Below are 26,680 nucleotides of genomic sequence, written 5' to 3' on the forward strand. Positions count from 1 at the left end.
GCCTATTCATGCTGCTTCAAATGGTATGTTAACAAGAGCTGTGGAACAATGGGGCACCTCCAACGAGCTTGCAGACGAGCTGCAAGCTCTGCAAAACCTGCTAGCCACCACGTGGCAGAGGAAGATCGGTCCATGGTGGACCAAAACAATTTCGAACCTCAGAGAGAGGAGTCAGATGCTGAAGTACACAGGGTGCACACATTTTCAATGAAATGTCCACCTGTAATGCTAAACGTAAAATTGAATGGAACTGGATACTGGCGCTAGCCAAGCCATCATGAGTAAAAAGATGTTTGAGAGACTGTGGTGCAACAAGGCACTCAGACCAGTCCTGAGCCTCATCCTCACGAAACTGAGAACGTACACCAAACAGCTTTTCACTGTCCTGGGCAGCGCCATGGTCAAGGTCACCTACGATGGCACGGTGCACGAACTGCCACTCTGGATTGTCCCGGGCGATGGCCTCACACTGCTTGGAAGGAGCTGGCTGGGCAAAATCTGCTGGAACTGGGATGACATCCGAGCGCTATCACATGTCAATGAGGCCTCATGTACCCAGGTTCTTCATAAATTTCCTTCCCTTTTTGAGCCAGGCATTGGAAACTTTTCCGGGGCGAAGGTGTGGATCCACTTGGTCCCAGAGGCACGACCCATTCACCACAAGGGTGAGCGGTACCTCACATGATGAGGGTGAGAGTGGAAATCGAGCTGGGCAGGCTGCAACGCGAGGGTATCATCTCCCCAGTGGAATTCAGTGAGTTGGCCGGCCCGATTCTTCCAGTATTCAAAAGTGATGGCACGATCAAGATTTATGGCGATTATAAAGTAACTATTACTCGTTTCTCGCGACAGGACCACTACCCGCTACCTAAGGCAGCCGACCTATTTGCGATGCTGGCAGGAGGCAAGACGTTCACCAAGCTCAACCTGACTTCGGCCTACATGACGCAGGAGCTGGAGGTGTCTTCGAAGGGCCTCACCTGCATCAACACGCACAAGGGACTGTTCATCTACAACAGATGCCCGTTTGGAATTCAGTCGGCTGCAGCGATCTTCGAGAGAAACATAGAGAGCCTACTCAAGTCGGTAACAAGCACAGTGGTTTTTCAGGACGACATATTGGTCATGGGTCGGGACACATACAAAACCTGAAGGAAGTCCTCCAGTGACTGGATCGCGGAGGGCTGCGGCTGAAGAGGTCGAAATGCGTCTTCACGGCAATAGAAGTGGAGTTTTTGGGGAGAAAGTTCGCGGCGGATGGCATTCAGCCCACAGAGGCCAAGACAGAGGCTATCAGGAATGCACCCAGGCCACAGAACGTCACGGAGCTGCAGTCGTTCCTGGGACTTCTCAACTATTTTGGTAACTTCCTACCGGGGTAAGCAACCTCTTAGAGCCCCTACATGTGTTATTGCGTCAAGGTGAGAACTGGGTATGGGGAAAAAAAACAAGTAATTGCTTTTGAGAAAGCCAGAAACATTTTATGCTCCAACAAGCTGCTTGTATTGTATAACCCGTGTAAAAGACTCATGCTAGCATGTGACGCGTCGTCTTACGGAGTCGGGTGTGTATTAAAACAAACTAACGTTGCGGGGAAGTTGCAACCTGTCGCCTATGCTTCCAGGAGATTGTCTAAGGCCGAGAGGGCCTACAGCATGATTGAGAAAGAGGCATTAGCGTGTGTGTTCGTGGTAAAGAAAATGCATCAGTACCTGTTTGACCACAAATTTGAGCTGGAAACCGATCACAAGCCCCTCACATCCCTGTTCGCTGAAAACAAGGGATAAATATTAATGCCTCAGCCCGCATACAAAGGTGGGCACTCACGTTATCAGCGTATAACTTTGCCATCCGCCACAGGCTGGGCACCGAGAACTGTGCGGATGCTCTCAAGTCAGATACCATTGCCCACCACGGGGATGGAAATGGCGCAGCCTGCAAACTTGTTAATGGTGGCGCAGCCCGCAGACTTGTTGATGGTCATGGAAGCGTTTGAAAATGATAAATTACCTGTCACGGCCCGCCAGATTAGGACTTGGACCAGCCAAGATCCTTTGCTGTCCCGAGTAAAAAACTGGGCCAGCATCCCGGTTGAAATGCAAGAGCTAATCAAGCCATTCCAGCAGGCGTGTCGTGCTACCCAAAAAGGGCAGGGAGACGTTCATCTCGGATCTCCACAGCACACACCCGGGTATAGTAATGATGAAAGCGATAGTCAGATCCCACGTGTGGTGGTCCGGTATCGACTCTGACTTTGAGTCCTGTGTATGGCAATGCAGCGTATGTGCTCATTTGAGCAATGCGCCCAGAGAGGCATCACTAAGTTTGTGGTCCTGGCCCTTCAGACCATGGTCGAGGATCCATGTCGACTATGCAGGCCCGTTTCTCGGTAAAATGTTCCTGGTCGTGGTGGATGCTTTTTCAAAATGGATTGAATGTTGAATGTGAAATAATATCGGGAAGCACCACCACCATTGAAAGCCTGAGGGTGGGCCATGTTTCACCAGTGCCGAATTTAAAGAATTCATGACCCGCAATGGGATCAAACATTCAGCCCCATTTAAACCAGCCTCCAATGGGCAGGCAGAGCGGGCAGTACAAACCATCAAACAGAGCCTTAAACGAGTCACAGAAAGCTCACTCCAAACCCGCCTGTCCCGAGTACTGCTCAGCTACCACCCGAGATCCCACTCGCTCACAGGGGTGCCCCCGGTTGAGCTACTCATGAAAAGGACACTTAAAACCAGACTCTCGCTGGTTCACCCCAACCTGCATGATCAGGTAGAGAGCAGGCTGCAGCAACAAAATGTAAACGATGGTCGTGCCACTGTGTCACGGGAAATTAATTTGAATGACCCTGTGTATCTGCTAAACTATGGACATGGTCCCAAGTGGATCGCGGGCACGGTGATAGCTAAAGAAGGGAGTAGGGTGTTTGTAGTCAAACTAGACAATGGACAAATTTGCAGAAAGCACCTGGACCAAACGAGGTTGCGGTTCACAGACTGCCCTGAACAACCCACAGCAGACACCACCTTTTTCGAACCCACAACACACACCCAAAGGATCAATGACACCACTCCGGACCAGGAAATCGAACCCATCATGCCCAACAGCCCAGCAAGACCAGGCTCACCCAGCAGCCCTGCAGGGCCAACAACACACCAGCCCAGCGAGGGCACAGCCAACACACCAGAACGGACATTTGTACCGAGGCGGTCCACCAGGGAAATAACGGCTCCCGACCGCCTCACCATGTAAATAGTTTTCACTTTGACTTTGGGCGGGGGGGGGAGTGATGTTGTAAAGCATGCACTCCCATGTTCAGCCATCAGGGAGCGCATCCCCTGAAGTCCCAAGGGATCCCAGCATAGCTTGGGAGCACTGTATATAAGCCAGCCCCTAAGGCCTGTTATTCACTCTGGAGTGTCTTAATAAAGACTGAGGTCACTGTTACTTTAACCTTTGTGCAGTATTATCTGTGTTAGGAACACAACATTCGTGATCATTTTCCAAGAGTCAATCGACTCTGGATCAGTTCCTATGGACTGGAGGGTAGCTAATGTATCACCACTTTTTAAAAAAGGAGGGAAAGAGAAAACAGGTAATTATCGACCGGTAAGCCTGACATCAGTAGTGGGGAAAATGTTGGAATCAATTATTAAGGATGAAATAGCAGCGCATTTGGAAAGCAGTGACAGGATTGGTCCAAGTCAGCTTGGATTTATGAAAGGGACATCATGCTTGACAAATCTAGAATTTTTTGAGGATCTAACGAGTAGAGTGGACAAGAGAGAACCAATGGATGTGGTGTATTTGGACATTCAAAAGGCTTTTGACTTGGTCCCACACAAGAGATTAGTGCACAAAATTAAAGCACATGGTACTGGGGGTAATGTACTGATGTGGATAGAGAACTGGTTGGCAGACAGGAAGCAGAGAGTCGGGATAAACAGGTCCTTGTCAGAATGGCAGGCAGTGACTAGTGGGGTGCCACAGGGCTCAGTGCTGGGACCCCAGCTATTCACAATATACATCAATGATTTAGATGTAGGAATTGAGCGTAATATCTCCAAGTTTGCAGATGACACTAAGCTGGGTGGTGGTGCGAGCTGTGAGGAGGATGCGAAGAGGCTACAGGGTGACTTGGACAGGTTAGGTGAGTGGGCAAATGCATGGCAGATGCAGTATAATGTGGATAAATGTGAGGTTATCCACTTTGGAGGCAAAAACCACGAAGGAAGACTATTAACTGAATGGCGGCAGATTAGTAAAAGGGGAGGTGCAACGAGACCTGGGTGTCATGGTACATCAGACATTGAAAGTTGGCATGTAGGTACAGCAGGCGGTGAAGAAGGCAAATGGTATGTTGGCCTTCATAACTAGGGGATTTGAGTATAGGAGCAAGGAGGGCTTACTGCAGTTGTACAGGGCCTTGGTGAGGCCTCATCTGGAATATTGTGTTTAGATTTGGTCTCCTAATCTGAGGAAGGACGTTCTTGCTATTGAGGGAGTGCAGCGAAGGTTCACCAGACTGATTCCCGGGATGGCTGGACTGACATATGAGGAGAGACTGGATCGACTGGGCCTGTATTCACTGGTGTTTAGAAGGATGAAAAGGGATCTCATGGAAATATATAAAATTCTGATTGGACTGGACAGGTTAGATGCACAAAGAATGTTCCTGATGCTGTGGAATTCCAGAACCAGGGGACACAGTCTAAGGATCAGGGGTAACCCATTTCGGACTGAGATGAGGAGAAACTTCTTCACTCAGAGAGTTGTTAACCTGTGGAATTTCCTACTGCAGAGAGTTGCTGATGCCAGTTCATTGGATATATTCAAGAGGAAGTTAAATATGGCCCTTACGGCTAAAGGGATCAAGGGGTTTGGAGAGAAAGCAGGAAAGGGGTACTGAGGTGAATGATCAGCCATGATCTTATTGAATGGTGGTCCAGGCTCAAAGGTCCGAATGGCCTACTCCTGCACCTATTTTCTATGTTTCTATGTAAATAGCTGGGATCCCAGCACTGAACCTTGCAGTACCCCACTAGTTACTTCCTGCCATTCTGAAAAGGAACCATTTATTCTTATTCTTTGCTTCCTGTCTGCAAACCAGTTCTCTATCCACGTCAATATATTACCCCTAAGCCCATGTGCCTTAATTTTACACACTAATCTCTTGTGTGGGACCTTTCAAAGCCTTTTGAAAGTCCAAATACACCATATCTATTGGTTCTCCCCTATCACTCTACTGGTTACATCCTCAAAAAATTCTAGAAGATTTGTCAAGCATGATTTCCCTTTCATAAATCATAGAAACATAGAAAATAGGTGAAGGAGTAGGCCATTCGGCCCTGCGAGCCTGCACCACCATTCAATAAGATCATGGCTGATCATGCAACTTCAGTACCCCATTCCTGCTTTCTCTCCATACCCCTTGATCCCTTTAGCCGTAAGGGCCACATCTAACTCGCTTTTGAATATATCTAACGAACTGGTCTCAACAAGTTTCTATGATAGAGAACTCACAAATTCACAAAAGTTCACAATTCTCTGAGTGAAGAAGTTTCTCCTCATCTCGTTCCCAAATGGCTTACCGCTTATCCTTAGACTGTGACCTCTGGTTCTGGACTTCCCCAACATTGAGAACTTACTTCCTGCATCGAACCTGTCCAATCCCATCAGAATTTTAAATGTTTCTTTGAGATCCCCTCTCATTCTTCTAAATTACATTGAATATAACCTAGTCGATCCAGTTTTTCTTCATATGTCAGTCCTGTCATCCCGGGAATCAGTCTGGTGAACCTTCGCTGCACTCCCACAATAGCAAGAATGTCCTTCCTCAGATTAGGAGACCAAAACTGTACATAATATTCAAGTTGTGGCCTCACCAAGGCCCTGTACAACTGTAGTAAGACCTCCCTGCCCCTGTACTCAAATCCTCTCGCTATGAAGGCTAACATGCCATTTGCCTTCTTCACCGCCTGCTGTACCTGCATGCCAAAGTTCAATGACTGATGTACCATGACACCCAGGTCTTGTTGCACCTCCCCTTTTACTAATCTGTCACCATTCAGATAATAATCTGCCTTCCTGTTTTTACCATCAAAGTGGATAACCTCACATTTATCCACATTATACCGCATCTGCCATGTATTTGCCCACTCACCTAACCTGTCCAAGTCACCCTGCAGCCTCTTAGCATCCTCCTCACAGCTCACACTGCTACCCAGCTTAGTGTCATCTGCAAACTTGGAGATATTACATTCAATTCCTTCGTTTAAATCATTAATGTATATTGAAAATAGCTGGGCTCCCAGAACTGAAATTTGCGATACACCACTAGTCACTGCCTACCATTCTGAAAAGGATCCGTTTATCGCGACTCTCTGCTTCCTGTCTGCCAACGAGTTCTCTATCCATGTCAGTACATTACCCCAATACCATGTGCTTTAATTTTGCACACAAATCTCTTGTGTATGACCTTTTCAAAGCCTTTTGAAAGTCTAAATGCACCACATCCGCTGGCTCCCCCTTGTCCACTTTACTCGTTAAATCCTCAAAAAATTCTAGAAGATTTGTCATGCATGATTTCCCCTTCATAAATCCATGCTGACTTGGACTGATCCTGTCACTGCTTTCCAAATGCGTTGCGATAACATCTTTAATAATTGATTCCAGCGATGTCAGGCTAACCGATCTATCATTTCCTGTTTTCTCTCCCCCTCCTTTTTTAAAAAGTGGGGTTACATTAGCTACCCTCCAATTCATAGGAACTGATCCAGAATCCATGGAATGTTGGAAAATGACCAGCAATGCATTTACTAATTCTAGGGCCACTTCCTTAAGTACTCTGGGATGCGGACTATCAGGCCCCGGGGATTTATCGGCCTTCAATCCCATCAATTTCCCGAACACCATTTCCTGACTAATAAGGATTTCCCTCAGTTCCCTCAGTTCCTCCTTCTCAATAGACCCTCGGTCCCCTAGTATTTTCGGGAGGTTATTCGTGTCATCCTTAGTGAAGACAGCACCATAGTATTTGTTCAATTGGTCTGCCATTTCCTTGTTCTCCATTATGAATTCACCTGATTCTGACTGTACGGGACCTACATTAGTCTTCACTAATCTTTTTCTCTTCACATATATATAGAAGCTTTTCCAGTCAGTTTTTATGTTCCCTGTAAGCTTACTCTCATATTCTATTTTCCCCTCCTAAGTAAACCCTTAGTCCTCCTCTGCTGAATTCTAAATTTCTCCCAGTCCTCAGATTTGCTGCTTTTTCTGGCCAATTTATATGCCTCTTCCTTAGATTTAGAAACATAGAAACATAGAAAATAGGTGCAGGAGTAGGCCATTCGGACATTCGAGCCTGCACCAATAAGATCATGGCTGATCATTCCCTCAGTACCCCTTTCCTGCTTTCTCGCAATACCTCTTGATCCCCTTAGCCGGAAGGGCCATATCTAACTCCCTTTTGAATATATCCAATGAACTGGCATCAACAACTCTCTGCAGCAGGGAATTCCACAGGTTAACAACTCTCTGAGTGAAGACGTTTCTCCTCATCTCAGGCCTAAATGGCCTACCCCTTATCCTAAGACTGTGTCTCCTGGTTCTAGACTTCCCCAACATCGGAAATATTCTACCTACATCTAACATGTCCGATCCAGTCAGAATTTTATATGTTTCTATGAGATCTCCTCTCATCCTTCTAAACTCCAATGTATAAAGGCCCAGTTGATCCAGTCTGTCCTCATATGTCAGTCCAGCCATCCCGGGAATTAGTCTGGTGAACCTTCGCTGCACTCCATCAATAGGAAGAACGTCCTTCCTCAGATTAGGAGACCAAAACTGAACACAATATTCCAGGTGAGGCCTCACCAAGGCCCTGTACAACTGCAGTAAGACCTCCCTGCTCCTATACTCAAATCTCCTAGCTATGAAGGTCAATATACCATTTGCCTTCTTCACCGCCTGCTGTACCTGTATGCCAACTTTCAATGACTGATAAACCATGACACCCAGGTCTCGTTGCACCTCCCCTTTTCCTAATCTGCTGCCATTCAGATAATATACTGTCTTTGCGTTTTTGCCACCAAAGTGGATAACCTCACATTTATCCACATTATACTGCATCTGCCATGCATTTGCCCACTCACTTAACCTGTCCAAGTCACCCTGCAGCCTCTTAGCATCCTCCTCACAGCTCACACTGCCACCCAGCTTAGTGTCATCTGCAAACTTGGAGATATTACATTCAATTCCTTCGTTTAAATCATTAATGTATATTGAAAATAGTTGGGCTCCCAGTACTGAAACTTGCGATACACCACTAGTCACTGCCTACCATTCTGAAAAGGATCCGTTTATCGCGACTCTCTGCTTCCTGTCTGCCAACGAATTCTCTATCCATGTCAGTACATTATCCCAATACCATGTGCTTTAATTTTGCACACTAATCTCTTGTGTATGACCTTGTCAAAGCCTTTTGAAAGTCTAAATGCACCACATCCGCTGGCTCCCCTTTGTCCACTTTACTAGTTAAATCCTCAAAAAATTCCAGAAGATTTGTCATGCATGATTTCCCCTTCATAAATCCATGCTGACTTGGACCAATCTTGTCACTGCTTTCCAAATGTGCTGCTATTTCATCCTTAGTAATTGATTCCAACATTTCCCCCACGACTGATGTCAGGCTAACCAGTCTATAATTACCTGTTTTCTCTCTCCCTCCCTTTTTAAAAAGTACTGTTACATTAACTACACTCTCCATAGGAACTGATCCAGAGTCGATAGACTGTTGGAAAATGATCACCAATGCATCCACTATTTCTAGGGCCACTTCCTTAAGTACTCTGGGATGCAGACTATCAGGCCCCGGGGATTTATCAGACTTCAATCCCATCAATTTTCCGAACACAATTTCCCGCCTAATAAGGATATCTTTCACTCCCTCCTTCTCACTAGACCCTCGGTCCCCTAGTACTTCTGGAAGGTTATTTGTGTTTTCCTTCGTGAAGACAGAACCAAAGTATTTGTTCAATTGGTCTGCCACTTTTTTGTTCCCCATCATAAATTCACCTGAATCTGACTGCAAGGGACCTACTTTTGTCTTCACTAACCTTTTTCTCTTCACATATCTATATAAGCTTTTGCTGTCAGTTTTTATGTTCCCTGCAAGCTTCTTCTCGTACTCTATTTTCCCCCTCTTAATTAAACCCTTTGTCCTCCTCTGCTGAATTCTAACTTTCTCCCAGTCCTCAGGCTTGCTGCTTTTTCTGGCTAATTTGTATGACTCTTACTTGGATTCAACACTATCCTTAATTTTCCTTGTTAGCCACGGTTGAGCCACCTTCCCTGTTTTATTTTTACTCCAGACAGGGATGTACAATTGCTGAAGTTCATCCATGTGATCTTTAAATTCTAGCCAATTCACGCCTCAAACAATCGAAGTTACCTTTCCTTCAGTTCAGGACCCTAGTTTCTGAATTAACTGTGTCACTCTCCACCTTAATAAAGAATTCTACCATATTATGGTCACCCTTCCCCAAGGGGCCTCGCACAACAAGATTGCTAATTAGTCCTTTCTCATTACACAACATCCAGTCTAGGATGGCCAGCCCTCTCGTTGGTTCCTCGACATATCGCTCTAGAAAACCACCCCGAATACACTCCAGGAAATCCTCCTACATCACATTGCTGCCAGTTTGGTTAGCCCAATCAATATATAGATTAAAGTCACCCATGATAACTGCTGTACCTTTCTTGCATGCAACCCTAATTTCTTGTTAGATGCTGTCCCCAACCTCACTACTACTGTTTGGTGATCTGTACATAACTCCCACTAGTGTTTTCTGCCCCTTGGTATTCTGTAGCTCCACCCATACTGATTACAGATCATCCAAGCTAATGTCCTTTCTTACTATGGCATTAATTTCCTCTTTAACCAGCAATGCCACCCCGCCTCCTTTTCCTTTCTGCCTGTCCTTCTTAAATATTGAATACCACTAGATGTTGAGTACCCAGCCTTGGTCACCCTGGAGCCATGTCTCCGTAATACCAATTACATCATACCCGTTAACTGCTATCTGCGCAGTTAATTCGTCCAACTTATTCCGAATGCTTCTCGCATTGAGGCACAGAGCCTTCAGGCTTATCTTTCTCACACACTTTGCCCCTTTCGAATTTTGCAGCAATGTGGCCCTTTTTGCTTTTTGCCTTAGGTTTCTCTGCACTCCATTTTTCGTTTTCTTCTTTCTATCTTTTGCTGCTGCTACCATTCTACTTCCCTCTATCTCCCTGCATCGGTTCCCATTCCCCTGCCATATTAGTTTAATTCCTCCCCAACAGCACTAGCAATCACTCCCCCTAGGACATTGGTTCCGGTCCTGCCCAGGTGCAGACCGTCCGGTTTGTACTGGTCCCACCTCCCCCATAACCGGTTCCAATGTCCCAGGAATTTGAATCCCTCCCTTCTGCACCACTCCTCAAGCCACATATTGATCTGATCCATCCTGCGATTCCCACTCTGACTAGCACGTGGCACCGGTAGCAATCCTGAGATTATTACCTTTGAGGTCCTACTTTTTAATTTAGCTCCTAGCTCCCTAAATTCGTTTTGGAGGACTTCATCCCATTTTTTACCTATGTCGTTGGTACCTATATGCACCACGACAACTGGCTGTTCACCCTCCCTTTTCTGAATGCCCTGCACCCGCTCCGAGACATCCTTGACCCTTGCACCACGGAGGCAACATACCATCCTGGAGTCTCGATTGCGGCTGCAGAAACGTCTATCTATTCCCCTTACAATTGAATCCCCGATCACTGCAGCTCTCGCACTCTTTTTCCTGCCCTCCTGTGCAGCAGAGCCTCCCACGGTGCAATGAACTTGGCTGCTGCTGCCCTCCCCTGATGAGTCATCCCCCCCAACAGTACCCAAAGCGGTGTATCTGTTTTGCAGGGGGATGACCCCAGGGGACCCCTGCACTACCTTCCTTGCACTGCTCTTCCTGTTGTTCACCCATTCTCTGTCTGCTGTGTACCCGTTACCTGTGGTAAGACCAACTCACTAAACATGCTTTTCACATCATTCTCAGCCTTGTGGATGCTCCCGAGTAAATTCACCCGCAACTCCAGTGCCGAAATGCTGTCCGTCAGGAGCTGCAGGTGGATACACTTCCCGCACACGTAGTCGTCAGGGACACCGGAAGCGTCCCTGACTTCCCACATAGTACAGGCGGAGCATAACACGTGTCCGAGCTCTCCTGCCATGATTTAATCCTTAGATAAACTTAATTTGGCAACAACAATGCTAAAAGGTTACTTACTGATAAAGAAAAGAAAAGGAAAAACTGCTTACCAATCACCAGCCAGTCACTTACCCCCTTGGCTGTGACGTCACCATTCGATTTCTTTCTACTTATTTTTTGCCTTCTCAACCTGCTGCAGCTGGACCGGCTGGCCTCCTTGACGCTCGAACTCCCGAGCCTTTCCGATGTTGGGCCTCTTGTAGGCCTCCTTGATTTCCCCACTCCGCCTCCTCGATGCTCGAACTCCTGAGCCTCTGCGACGTTGGGCCTCTTGTAGGCCTCCTTGATTTCCCCGCTCTGCCTCCTCGATGCTCAAACTCCCGAGTCTCTCCGACGTTGGGCCTCTTGTAGGCTTCCTTGATTTCCCCGCTCTGCCTCCTCGATGCTCGAACTCCCTAATTTCCCTTGTTAGCCACGGTTGAGCCACCTTCCCTGTTTTATTTTTATGCCAGAGAGGGATGTACGACTGTGTAGTTTATCCATGTGATCTTTAAATATCTGCGATTGCCTATTTACCGTCAACTCTTTAAGTATCATTCGCCAGTCTATCCTAGCCAATTCACATCTCATACCATCGAAGTTACCTTTATTTAAATTCAGAACTCTAGTCTCTGAATTAACTGTGTCACTTTCCATCTTAATGAAAAATTCGACCATATTATGGTCACTCTTCCCCAAGGGGCCTCGCATGACAAGATTGCGAATTAATCCTCTCTCATTACACAAGACCCAGTCTAAGATGGCCTGCTCTCTAGTTGGTTCCTCAATATATTGGTCTCGAAAACCATCCTTTATACACTCCAGGAAATCCTCCTCCACAGTATTGCTACCAGTTTGGTTAGCCCAATCTATATGTAGATTAAAGTCACCCATGATAACTGCTGTACCTTTATTGCACGCACCCCTAATTTCCTGTTTGATGCCATCCCCAACCCCACTACTACTGTTTGGTGGTCTGTACACAACTCCCACTAACGTTTTCTGCCCTTTGGTGTTTCACAGTTCTACCCATATAGATTCCACATCATCCAAGCTAATGTCCTTCCTTACTATTGCATTAATCTCCTCTTTAACCAGTAACACTACCCCACCTCCCTTTCCTTTCTGTCTATCCTTCCTGAATATTGAATACCCCTGGATGTTGAGTTCCCAGCCTTCGTTACCCTGGAGCCATGTCTCTGTAATCCCAATTACCTCATATCTGTTAACAGCTATCTGTGCAGTTAATTCATCCACTTTATTACGAATGCTCCTCGCATTGAAACTCAGAGTCTTCAGGCTTGTCTTTCTAACACACTTTGCCCCTTTAGAATTTTGCTGTAATGTGGCACTTTTTGATTTTTGCCTTTGATTTCTTTGCCCTCCACTCTTACTTTTCTCCTTCCTACCTTTTTCTTCTGCCCCCTGTTTACTTCCCTCTGCCTCCCTGCATAGATTCCCATCCCCCTGCCATATTAGTTTAAACCCTCCCCAACAGCACTAGCAAACACTCCGCCTAGGACATCGGTTCCGGTCTTGCCTAAGTGAAGATCGTCCGGTTTGTACTGGTTCCACCTACCCTAGAACCGGTTCCAATGTCCCAGGAATTTGAATCCCTCCCCCTTGCACCATTCCTCAAGCCACGTATTCATCTGAACTATCCTGTTATTCCTACTCTGACTCGCACGTGGCACTGGTAGCAGGAGTTAGCCATTTACCCCCTTGAACCTGTTCTGCCATTCAATGAGAGTATGGCTGATCTGTGATCATCTACTATCATCATCATGAAGGAAGACTGGAATGGATGGGAAGCAAGTCACCCATTTAAGTAAGAAGAATTTCACAGGACAAAGTTAGAAACTGAACATCAACCTGACAGATAGCATCCTATACACACTGGCACATCATCCCATACTGACATTCGGTTACGCACATTGACATCAGAACATTAGAAACATGATTTGGCCAATCATTCCCTTAAGCTTGTTCTGCCATTCAATTAGATCATGGCTGAACTATTAACTTTTTTTTGAAACTTAGGGTTCTGTAGCTCCACTCCTTCTTTTCAGTCAGATGTTGGTATTCAGAGGGATCTGGGTGTCCTTGTACACAAATCACTGAAAGTTAACTTGCAGGCACAGCAAGCAATTAAGAAAGTAAAATGGTTTGTTGGCCTTTATTACAAGAGGATTTGAGTATAAGAGTAAAGACATCACTGCAATTATATAGGGCCCTGGGGAGACCGCAAATGGAGAATTGTGCAGATTTGGTCAACTTACTAAAGGAAGGATATACTTACCATTGAGGGAGTGCAACAAAGGTTGACCAGACTGCTTCCTGGGATGGTAGGGTGGCAGGGGGCGGAGGGGTGCGGAATTGTCCTATGAGGAGAGATCGAGTAGACTAGGCCTATATTCTCTAGAGTTTAGAAGGATGCGAGATGATCTCATTGAAACATACAAAATTCTTACAGGGCTTGACAGTGTGGATGCAGGGAGGATATGTCCTCGAAATGAGGAGTTTAGAACCAGGGGTCACAGTCTCAGAATAAGGGGCCGGCCATTTAGAACTGAGATGAAGAGAAACTTCTTCACTCAGAGGGTGGTGAATCTTTGGAATTCTCTACCCTGGAGGGCTGTGGAGGCTAGTCTTTGAGTATATTCAAGACAGAGAGTGATAGATTTTTGGATATTAAGGGAATCAAGGAATATGGGGATAGTGCAGGAAAGTGGAGTTGAGGTAGGAGATCAGCCCCCATGATCTCACTGAATGGTGGAGCAGGCTCGAGGGGCCTAATAGCCTACTCCTAATTCTTATGTTCTTATGGGCAAGATTTTCCATTATTTTTGTATGTATAACACCCACTTAACATCCATTTTACCGCTGAAATGAGGTATAATGCCCAGATGCATTGGTTGTAATTGACCAAAATTCCCTGGATTCTGGGGAGGTCCCAGCAGATTCGAAAACTGCAAATGTAATGCCTCTATTTAAAAAAGGAGGCAGATAAAAAGCAGCAAACTATAGACCAGTTAGCCTAACATCTGTGGTAAGAAAATGTTTGAGTCCATTATTAAAGAAGCAGTAGCAGGACATTTGGAAAAGCAAAATTCGGTCAGACAGATTCAGCATGGATTTATGAAGGTAAAATCATGTTTGACAAATTTGGAAGAATTCTTTGAGGATATAACGAACAGGGTGGATAAAGGAGAACCAGTGGATGTGGTGTATTTGGACTTCCAGAAGGCATTTGACAAGGTGCCACATAAAAGGTTACTGCACAAGATAAAAGTTCACGGGGTTAGGGGTAATATATTAGCATGGATAAAGGATTGGCTAATGAACAGAAAACAGAGAGTAGGGATAAATAGTTAATTCTCAGGTTGGCAATCAGTAAACAGTGGGGTGCCGCAGGGATCAGTATTGGGACCCCAACTATTTACAATCTATATTAACGATTTGGAGGAAGGGACTGAGTGTAACGTAGCAAAGTTTGCCGATGATACAAGGATGAGAGGAAAAGCAATGTGTGACAAGAGCACAAAAAATCTGCAAAAGAACATAGACAGGCTAAGTGAGTGGGCAAAAAATTTGGCAGATGGAATATAATGTTGGAAAGTGTGAGGTTATGCACTTTGGCGGGAAAAATCAAAGAGCAAGTTATTATTTAAATGGAGAAATATTGCAAAGTGCTGCAGTACAGTGGGACCTGGGGGTACTTGTGCATGAAACACAAAAGGTTAGTATGCAGGTACAGCAAGTGATCAGGAAGGCCAATGGAATCTTGGCCTTTATTGCAAAGGGGATAGAGTATAAAAGTAGGGAAGTCTTGCTACAGTTATACAGGGTATTGGTGAGGCCACACCTGGAATATTGCGTGCAGTTTTGGTTTCCATATTTACGAAAGGATATACTTGTTTTGGAGGCAGTTCAGAGAAGGTTCACTAGGTTGATTCCGGAGATGAGGGGGTTGACTTATGAGGAAAGGTTGAGTAAGTTGGGCCTCTACTTAATGGAATTCAAGAGAATGAGTGGTGATCTTATCAAAACGTATAAGATTATGAGGGGGCTTGACAAGGTGGATGCAGAGAGAATGTTTCCACTGATAGGGGAGATTAGAACTAGAGGGCATGATCTTAGAATAAGGGGCCACCCATTTAAAATTGAGATGAGGAGAAATTTCTTCTCTCAGAAGGCTGTGGATATGTAGAATTTGCTACCTCATAGAGCTGTGGAAGCTGGGACATTGAATAAATTTAAGACAGAAATAGACAATTTCTTAAACGAAAAGGGAATAAGGGGTTATGGGGAGTCGGCGGGGAAGTGGACCTGAGTCCATGATCGGATCAGCCATGATCATATTAAATGGCGGAGCAGGCTCGAGGGGCCATATAGCCTACTCCTGCTCCTATTTCTTATGTTCTTATATTCTTTTATCGCCCATTTAGCCACAAAATGGAAACTGACGCCCATTTTTCGGACACTTATTGTCAAGCGTTACTTTCCCCATGTGCGTAACGCCGGGAAAAAATAATACCGTCCGCCCACTTTTTTTGGGCAGAATCATCAGAATGGGTGAAATCAACACCCATAATATCGCCTACCGTTACTTTCTGCAGGTAATTAATGCCAAGATTCAATAATACCGACCGTCCACTTGTTTTTGTTGTAAAGATCACATTTGCCGAAACTAACGCCAGGAGATCGCCCAGCGTCACTTTCACCACCTCGCAAACATCTCGCCCACAATATCGCTCACCCAAAACACCGCTCAGAAAAAATGGAACTGTTCTGAACGAATCACAGCGGTGTGGGCGCCATTTTTCAAATCGCAGGTCGCTTCATTCAAAAGGCTGCTTCAACTTCGGGGGAGTTTGGATTGACTCTGGAGTTCTTCTCAGGTGAAGTGACCATCTCAACAGACATCTTTTCAGACTCTGGACGATTGGGGTTTACTGTAGGTGTGTTTTAGTGTGGAAATTATTGCTTCTGATCAATCGCTATTATACTTTCATTGGAATGGAGCCAGCCATTTCTCAGCTTGCATCGATTAATACACAGATGCTGCACAGTGCAAGTGGCACAATGTCAAATGCAAATCATTATGTGTCCAATCTAAGACATGCCAGAATGAGGAGGAGGTCCAGACCATGCACACCCCGCATGTACAGGGAGAAGAGGTCTTACCTCGACATGTCCGAGCACACCTCCCTTCGGAGACTGCGTTTCCACAAGATGGTGATCACTGAAGTATGCGAACTCATCAGGCCAGATATGCAGCCTGCCATCAGGACATCACTGTCCGTCGAGGTCAAGGTCACCGCGGCACTATCTTTCTAGACGTCCGGTTCCTTTCGGGTCTCCGCGGTCGAGATTTCGCCTCTGTGTCACCATGCCACACATCGCTGCATTAGACAGGTCACGGAGGCCCTGTACGCGCATAAGATTGATTTTATCATCTTCCCCACACCACGGAGGCTCAGACTGACAGGGCTGGAGCATTCTATCGCATTGCTAAGTTCCCCAGGGAGCAGGGAGCAATACAATGCATTCACATCACCATGTGGGCACCTTCTCAGAAAAGGATTTCACTCCCTGAAGGTCCAACTAGTTGTCGACCACAACCAGATAATAATGGCAGTGAATGCCAAATGTCCAGGCAGCTTTGATGAGGCTCACATCCTGTGTGAGAGCGCTGTCTCTGACATGTTTAAGAGTCAGCCACAAGGACAATGCTGGATGCTTGGTGACAACCAATATGGCCGAGTCACCTGGCTGATGACCCCCCTGCATGACACCACACCAAGCCGAGAAGCGATACAACCAGAGCTACAGAGCCACTCGCAATGTGGTCCAGAAAACAATAATTGTGCTTAAGCAGCGCTTTAGATGCCTGGAGCACTCACGAGGGGAGCTACAATACAACCCTGAGCAAGTAGCTAAATTCGTGGTCATGTGCTCCATGCTGCACAACCTGGCTATCAGGAGGGGACAAGAATTGCCAGAAGGGACTAATGGTCCACCTCAGGAGAGAGAGGATGAGGAGGATGAGGGGCTGGACACTGAGTTAGGGCCAGACGATCAGGCTGACTATGCAACCATGTCCACGCCCTCCTCTAGACCGCAGGAAAAGGCCCGTTGTGTATACAATAACTGTTAGACTGAGTGCTGTTTAACTCCAAGAGGTATGAACTTGGCTCTGCTTTATTAAGGCCCAAAAGTGTTTTATATACACACGTGCGTGCAGCCCAATGGCCTCCAACAGTGATGCCACCTAGTGGCTAGTGATCCCAAAAGTACATACATGACACCCGTGGTTGCTACATAGCTGCAAGACTCTTACGTCAGGAGCTCACAACTGAACGATTTGCCTGAAAGAACGTTGCTGTGATTAACAAAGCTGATATACTGCTGTGTGTGTGCAGCTCAGACATCAATGGTGGCCATCACCTTGGTGCCAGTTAAAGTTTATGTTGATTCAAGTTAAGTTTTATTTAACCCTTTCATGTGAAGGAATCATCAGTGTGTAACGGTCCAGCTATCTGAGATAATGTGCAACAAGGTTATGTTCAATAAAAAACATATTATACCAACATTGGTCTGAAATTATAAGTATCACAGGCAAAAACACCCCACCCCCACCCCACTTTTTCGCCTACTGACATCAATCAAATGTTCAACATGTTCAGCAACACAGAATACAAATGCAAAGCAGGAGGGTGGCCTCCTCCCCCCATACATTACAACAAATTGCATACTCCAAGATGGAGATATAACACAGGCATCACCAGCGGACATGCACCTCACTTTCCTTTCCCCCTCCCCTTCTTCTTCCCACCTCTACCCCTTCCCCATCTCGGTCATTGCCACCTGGCCGAAGAGCTCCTCAGGCGGTGCCTCATTGGCAGGGATGAAGGCAGAGGCGGTGGTTGCACGGGTACGGGAGCGGGGGATGCCAAGGTGGGAACATTCTCGGATCCAAAAGCAGGATCTTGGGCCTGCCTCTCATCTGTCATTGGCACTGGTGGTGCAGAACCTAGGGATGGAGTGCCGCGCTCCGGGACCACTGGGAGGCCTGTGCCGGCAGTGTTCCTGGCTATCGCCTCCAGGGCCTCCACTATCCGCAGAATGTACTCAGTCATGGTGGCCAGCTGTCGGGACATGCCCCCCAATGCTTCGAGGAGCTGGTCACCAATGACTACAGTCCTCCTGGACAACTGTACCATCTCTCCGCTCTCATGTGGCGCTCGTGGAACAGACCTGCGTATCCACAAAACCTCCGCGGGGTCAGCCCCGTCCTGGGGACAAATGAGGTGCCCTGTGGTGAGGTGCTTGGGCCCGGTACCTTCTGAGTGGAGGCAGGAATGGCCGGAGGAGCACTAGATAGCCTTAGGATGGAATGGCTTCTGGAGTCTGGTGATGCAGCTTCCTCGAAGTCCGCGCTCTCATTCGTAGAGAACAGACCCAGCGGATTGACGGGCGAGAATCGGACCTCTCAGCACCAGATGTAGGATCGTCCGGTGAGTCCGGCCCCGTGCCCCCACCTTCTGGCCTCTGTGGTCTTGCCTTGGGACGTGCTGCTGGCTGAGCTGCAAAACACAAATGAGGTTATTAGAAGAGAAGGGGGTGCTCGGGTCACAAGGTGATTCCAGCGCTACACACAGCATATGCACGACAAAAGCACCGCCGCTCTCAAAATCATCACAGACATCACATTTCATGACCATCAACACATTGTGCATTGCAATGATTTTCATTAGGCCAGCATTATAGGACAATTTTAGAAATCATCTATCATATATTATTGTTCGGATATGAGTGGGTGTGGCATCTATTGACTTTGCATCATGCAATGGTGTAAACTTTACTCACGTCGCATCACTTCAGGGTCTGCAGATGTTTCTGTGGCTGTCCGGGTGTGCTTCCCCACGAGTGTGAGCGCCCGCTCCTCCATCTCAGTGATGTCGCTGGTGACTGATGGCCCCCCCACCTGTTCGCCTCTGCATGGACCTCATCGTCGATAGCTTCTTCTGTAAAAGGTAACAGGATGACATGGCATGAGATCATTGCATGATATCATTGCTAGGTACTGTCACAGACACTGATACAACACATAACCGACAGATGTAATCATAATTATTATGATAATTATCATTCTCTACCTAAAGACGTACACCGTGACCGTAGGCTTTGAGTACAACACTTCCGGTAAAAGTGAAAGACCTCACATAGAAACATAGAAACATAGAAAATAGGTGCAGGAGCAGGCCATTCAGCCCTTCTAGCCTGCACCGCCATTCAATGAGTTCATGGCTGAACATGAAACTTCAGTACACCCTTCCTGCTTTCTCGCCATAACCCTTGATCCCCCGAGTAGTAAGGACTTCATCGAATTCCCTTTTGAATATATTTAGTGAATTGGCCTCAACTACTTTCTGTGGTAGAGAATTCCACAGGTTCACCACTCTCTGGGTGAAGAAGTTTCTCCTCATCTCGGTCCTAAATGGCTTACCCCTTATCCTCAGACTGTGACCCCTGGTTCTGGACTTCCCCAACATTGGGAACATTCTTCCTGCATCTAACCTGTCTAAACCCGTCAGAATTTTAAACGTTTCCATGATGTTAGTCACTCATGACTCTTACAAATCAAATTTTATAAATACATAAGTACATGTAAATAAATGTAATACTTACTTTTGCGGATCCGACAAAGTCGTTCCATCGCTTGCTGCATTGGTTGGCCTCACGCTCCTCGTTGGTCGCCGACGAGACCACCTCTGCTATCTCAGCCCATATCTTCTGGTAAGCCTTTGGGGTGGGCTTCCCTGTGTTAAATTCAAGCGGGATGCGACCTTCTGCAGGAGGGAGGCATTTGCCTCGTCCGAGAGCCTCCTCGCCCATTTGCGTCCTCCAATGTGCTCCTCTCCCAGCTCACTGCTCTCGCCAGCGTCAGTCTCCACAGTGTGCTGTGTCATCTCCTCCTCTCCCTCCATTACAGGCACCAAATTCGGGCAGATATCTGGCTGGTAATAGCTAATTTTTTTTCCCCACTTTGCTCTAAAGCTCTAAACTCTCCCTCCCTCCTCCCAAAGCAGCCGCACCACATCCAGACACACCTTCACTCCCTCTCAGCTCCCTCTCTCTCTGTCTCCTCTTCTGCGCATGTCATGATGACACTTGACCTCCTGAATCGCGGGAATCGAGCGTTGCCATGCTATCGCTAAGGACGGCGACGCTTTACGGCAGAAGGTCAGAGAGATTTAATGCTACCACCCATTTCATATCGCTCACGGTAATGCCCAATTTCAAAAATGGAGTCTAGGGGCTTTGAGAATGGGCGTCAAGCCGGCGACCTGAAAACCCATTTCTACCGCCCCCGCCGGAAATGATGCCCATTTTTGGGCAATCTGCACAAAAGTATAAAATCTAGCCCTGTCTTCAGAGCCTCCACAGGTTTACAGTCTATGTATATGAATGCACGAAGCACAGTAAACTTGGTGAGCTGCAGGCACAAATAGCCACATGGGAATATGATGTTGTGGCAATAACAGAGCCCTGGCTCAAAAAAGGGCAGGATTGGGTATTAAATATTCCTAGATATAGGATGTTCAGGAAAGATAGGGAAGGAAAAATAGGTGGTGTGGTAGTATTGGTTAAGGAAAATGTTACAGTGCTGGAGAGAGAGGTATCCTGGAAGGGTCAAGGACAGAATCTATATGGCTAGAACTAAAGAAATAATAGAGTTGCCATTACACTACGAGGTGCATTCTATGGTGGGAAAAATATGGAAGAGCAAATTTGCAGAGAAATTACAGAGAGATATAAGAACTATAGAGTAGTGATAATGGGGATCTTCAACTATCCAAATAAATACTTGGGTAATAATAGTATAAAGGGCAGAGAGGGGAAGAATTTCTGAAGTGTGTTCAGAAGAACATTCTTGATCAGTACGTTTCTGGCCCAACCAGGAAGGAGGCATTGCTGGGTCTGGTTCTGGGGAATGATTTAGTTCAAGTGTTAATAGGTGAACATTTAGGGAACTGTGATCATAGTATCATAAGTTTTAGATTAGCTATGGAAAAGGACAGGGAGCAATCTGGAGTAAAAATATTTAATTGGAGGAAGCCAAATTTCAGTGGGATGAGAACAGATCTGGCCCGATTAAATTGGAATCAAAGTTTGCCAGTCAAAACTACAGTAGAACAATGGGCTGCCTTTAAAGAGCAAATAGTTCAGGTACCGTCGAGGTACATTCCCACTAGGGGGAAAGATAGGGCAACTAAAGACAGAGCTCACTGGATGAAGAAAGAGATAGAGAGGAAGATGAAGCAGGTAAAAAGTGCATGTGACAGTTCAGAGGAGAAGTGAAAAAGGAAATAAGAGGGGCAAAGAGAGGGTATGGAAATAGAATTGCAGCTAACATAAAAGGTAATCCAAAAGTCTTTGTTAGGCATATAAATAGTAAACGGGTAGTAAGAGAAGGGGTGGGGCCAATTAGGGACCAAAAAAAAGAGACCTACGCATGGAGGCAGAGGGTATGGCTGAGGTACTAAATTAGTACTTTGCATCCATCTTCACCAAGGAAGATGCTGTCATAGACATAGTAAAGGAGAAGGTAAAGGAGATACTGGATGGGATAAGAATTGATAAGGCTGGCTACACATAAATTAGATAAGTCACCAGGACCGGATGTGATGCATCCTAGGATGCTGAGGGAAGTGAAGGAAGAAATCACGGAGATACTGGCCTTCATCTTCCAATCCTCCTTAGAAACGGGGGTGATGCCAGAAGACTGGAGAATTGCAAATATTAAACCCTTGTTCAAAAAAGGGTGTAAAGAAAAATCCAGTAGCTATAGGCTGATCAGTTTAACTTCGGTAGTGGGGAAGCTTTTAGAAACAATAATCAGGGACAAACTTAACAGTAACTTGGACAAGTATGGATTAATTAAGGAAAGCCACATGGATTTGTTAAAGGCAAATCGTGTTTAACCAACTTGATCGAGTTTTTTGATGAGGTAACAGAGAGGGTTGATGAGGGCAATGCGATTGATGTGGTGTACATGGACTTCCAAAAGGCTTTTGACAATGTGCCACATAACAGGTTTACCAGAAAAGTTGAAGCCAATGGAATAAAAGGGACAGTGGCAGCATGGATATAAAATTGGCTAAGTGACAGGAAACAGAGAGTAGTGGTGAATGGTTGTTTTTCAGACTGGAGGAATGTATAGAGTGGTGTTCCCCAGGGGTCAGTACTAGGACCACTGCTTTTCTTGATATATATCAATGACTTAAAGTTGGGTGTACAGGGCTCAATTTCAAAATTTGCAAATGACACAAAACTTGGAAGTATAGTGAACAGTGAGGAGGATAGTGATAGACTTCAGGAGGACATAGACGTGGCAGATGAAATTTAATGGAGAAAAGTGTGAAGTGATACATTTTGGTAGAAAGAACGAGGAGAGGAAATATAAACTAAAGGGTAGAATTCTAAAGGGGTTGCATAAACAGAGAGACTTGGGGGTATATGTGCACAAATTATTAAAGGTGGCAGGACAGGTTGAGAAAGCCGTTAAAAAGCTTATGGGATCCTGGGCTTCATGAACAGAGGCATAGAGTACAAAAGCATGGAAATTATAATGAACCTGTATAAAACACTGGTTCGGCCTCAACTGAAGTATTCTGTTCAATTATGGGCACCGCACTTTAGGAAGGCTGTGAAGGCGTTAGAGAGGCTGCAGTAAAGATATATCAGAATGATTTCAAGAATGAGGGACTTCAGTTACGTGGATAGACTGGAGATGTTGGTGTTGTTCTCCTCAGTGCAGAGAAGATTGAGAGGAGATCCTGAGGGGCCTGGACAGAGTAGATAGAGAGAAACTGGTGATTGGTAAGTAGCTTTTCTTTTTCCTTTTCTCTATTAGTAAGTAACCTTTAGCATTGTTGTTGCCAAATTAAGTTTATCTAAGGGTTAAGTCATGGCAGGACAGCTCGGATACGTGTTATGCTCCACCTGTACTATGTGGGAAGTCAGGGACGCTTCCGGTGTCCCTGACAACAACGTGTGCAGGAAGAGTATCCACCCCCAGCTCCTGACAGACCGCATTGTGGCACTGGAGCTGCGGGTGGATTCACTCTGGAGCATCCACGATGCTGAGAATGACGTGACTAGCACGTTTAGCGAGTTGGTCTTACCGCAGGTAAAGGGTACACGACCAGATGGGGATGGAAGACCAACAGGAAGAGCAGTGGAAGGAAGGTAGTGCAGGGGTCCCCTGTGGTCATCCCCTTGCAAAACAGATACACCGCTTTGTGCACTGTTGAGGGGGATGACTCATCAGGGGAGGGCAGCAGCAGCCAAGTTCATGTCACCTTGGGTGGCTCTGCTGCACAGGAGGGCAGGAAAAAGAGTGGGAGAGCTATAGTGATAGGGGATTCGATTGTAAGGAGAATAGATAGACGTTTCTGCGGCCGTGACCGAGACTCCAGGATGGTATGTTACCTCCCTGGTGTAAGGGTCAAGGATGTCTCAGAGCGGGTGCAGGACATTCTGAAAAGGGAGGGTGAACAGCCAGTTGTCGTGGTGCATATAGGTACCAACGATATAGGTAAAAAACAGGATGAGGTCCTACGAGACGAATTTAGGGAGCTAGGAGCTAAACTAAAAAGTAGGACCTCAAAGGTAGTAATCTCAGGATTGCTACCTGTGCCACGTGCTAGTCAGAGTAAGAATCGCAGGATAGCTCAGATAAATACGTGGCTTGAGGAGTGGTGCAAGAGGGAGGGATTCAAATTCCTGGGACATTGGAACCGGTTCTGGGGGAGGTGGGACCAGTACAAACCGGACGGCCTACACCTGGGCAGGACCGGAACCAATGTCCTAGGGTGAGTGTTTGCTAGTGCTGTTGGGGAGGAGTTAAACTAATATGGCAGGGGGATGGGAACCTATGCAGGGAGACAGAGGGAAATAAAATGGAGGCAGAGGCAAAAGATAGAAAGGAGAATAGTAAAAGTGGAGGGCAGAGAAACCCAAGGCAAAAAACAAAAAGGGCCACATTACAGAAAAATTTTAAAGGGGCAAAGTGTGTTAAAAAGACAAGCCTGAAGGCTCTGTGCCTCAATGTGAGGAGTATTCGAAATAAGGTGGACGAATTAACTGCGCAGACAGCAGTTAACGGATATGATGTAATTGGCATCACGGAGACATGGCTCCAGGGTGACCAAGGCTGGGAACTCAACATCCAGGGGTATTCAACATTTAGGAAGGATAGGCAGAGAGGAAAAGGAGATGGATGGTGTTGCTGGTTAAAGAGGAAATTAATGCAATAGTAAGGAGAGACATTAGCTTGGATGATGTGCATTTGGTATGGGTGGAGCTACGGCATTCCAAAGGGCAGAAAACGTTAATGTGAGTTGTGTACAGACCACCAAACAGAAGTAGATAGGTTGGGGACAGCATCAAACAAGAAATAAGGGATGTGTGCAATAAAAGTACAGCAGTTATCATGGGCGACTTTAACCTACATATTGATTGGGCTAACCAAACTGGTAGCAATGTGGTGGAGAAGGATTTCCTGGAGTGTATTAGGGATGGTTTTCCAGACCAATATGTTGAGGAACCAACTAGAGAGTTGGCCATCCTCGACTGGGTGATGTGTAGTAAGGGACTAATTAGCAATCTTGTTGTGCGAGGCCCCTTGGGGAAGAGTGAACATAATATGGTAGAATTCTTTATTAAGATGGAGAGTGACACAGTTAATTCAGAAACTAGGGTCCTGAACTTAGGGAAAGGTAACTTCGATGGTATGAGGCGTGAATTGGCTAGAATAGACTGGCAAAGGACACTGAAAGGGTTGACGGTGGATAAGCAATAGCAAACATTTAAAGATCACATGGATGAGCAGCAATTGTACATCCCTGTCTGGAGTAAAAATAAAACGGGGAAGGTGGCTCAACCATGGCTAACAAGGGAAATTAAGGATAGTGTTAAAGCCAAGGAAGAGGCATATAAATTGGCTAGAAAAAGCAACAAACCTGAGGACTGGGAGAAATTTAGAATTCAACAGAGGAGGACTCAGGATTTAATTAAGAGAGGGAAATAGAGTATGAGAGGAAGCTTGCAGGGAACATAAAAACTGACTGCAAAAGCTTCTATAAATATGTGAAGAGAAAAAGATTAGTGAAGGGAAATGTAGGTCCCTTGCAGTCGGATTGAGGTGAATTTATAATGGGGAACAAAGAAATGGCTGACCAATTGAACAAATACTTCAGTTCTGTCTTCACGAAGGAAGACACAAATAACCTTCCGAATGTACTAGGGGACAGTGGGTCTAGTGAGAAGGAGGAACTGAAGGACATCCTTATTAGCCCGGAAATTGTGTTCGGGAAATTGATTGAATTGAAGGCCGATAAATCCCTGGGGTCTGATAGTCTGCATCCCAGAGTACGTAAGGAAGTGGCCCTAGAAATAGTGGATGCATTGGTGATCATTTTCCAACAGTCTATCGACTCTGGATCAGTTCCTATGGACTGGAGGGTAGCTAATGTAACACCACTGTTTAAAAAAGGAGGGAAAGAGAAAATGGCTAATTATAGACCGGTTAGCCTGACATCAGTAATGGGGAAAATGTTGGAATCAATCATTAAGGATGAAATAGCAGCGCATTTGGAAAGCAGTGACAGGATTGGACCAAGTCAGCATGGATTTATGAAAGGGAAATCATGCTTGATGAATCATCTGGAATTTTTTGAGGATGTAACTAGCAGAGTGGACAAGGGAGAACCAGTGGATGTGGTGTATTTGGAATTTCAAAAGGGTTTTGACAAGGTCCCATACAAGAGATTGATGTGCAAAATCAAAACGCATGGTATTGGGGGTAATGTACTGACGTGGATAGAGAACTGGTTGGCAGACAGGAAGCAGAGAGTCGGGATAAACGGGTCCTTTTCAGAATGGCAGGCAGTAACTACTGGAGTGCCGCAGGGCTCAGTGCTGGGACCCCGGCTCTTTACAATATACATTAACGATTTAGTTGAAGGAATTGAGTTTAATATCTCCAATTTTGCAGATGACACTAAACTGCGTGGCTGTGTGAGCTGTGAGGAGGATGCTAAGAGGCTGCAGGGTGACTTGGACAGTTTAGGTGAGTGGGCAAATGCATGGCAGATGCAGTATAATGTGGATAAATGTGAGGTTATCCATTTTGGGGGCAAAAACACAAAGGCAAAATATTATCTGAATGGCGGCAGATTAGGAAAAGGGGTGGTGCAATGAGACCTGGGTGTCATGGGTCATCTGTCACTGAAATTGGGCATGCAAGTACAGCAGGTGGTGAAGAAGGCAAATGGTATGTCGGGCTTCATAGCTTGGGGATTTGGGTACAG

Source organism: Pristiophorus japonicus, chromosome 5 (genome assembly GCF_044704955.1).
Source record: "Pristiophorus japonicus isolate sPriJap1 chromosome 5, sPriJap1.hap1, whole genome shotgun sequence".
Classification (NCBI taxonomy): Eukaryota; Metazoa; Chordata; class Chondrichthyes; family Pristiophoridae; genus Pristiophorus; species Pristiophorus japonicus.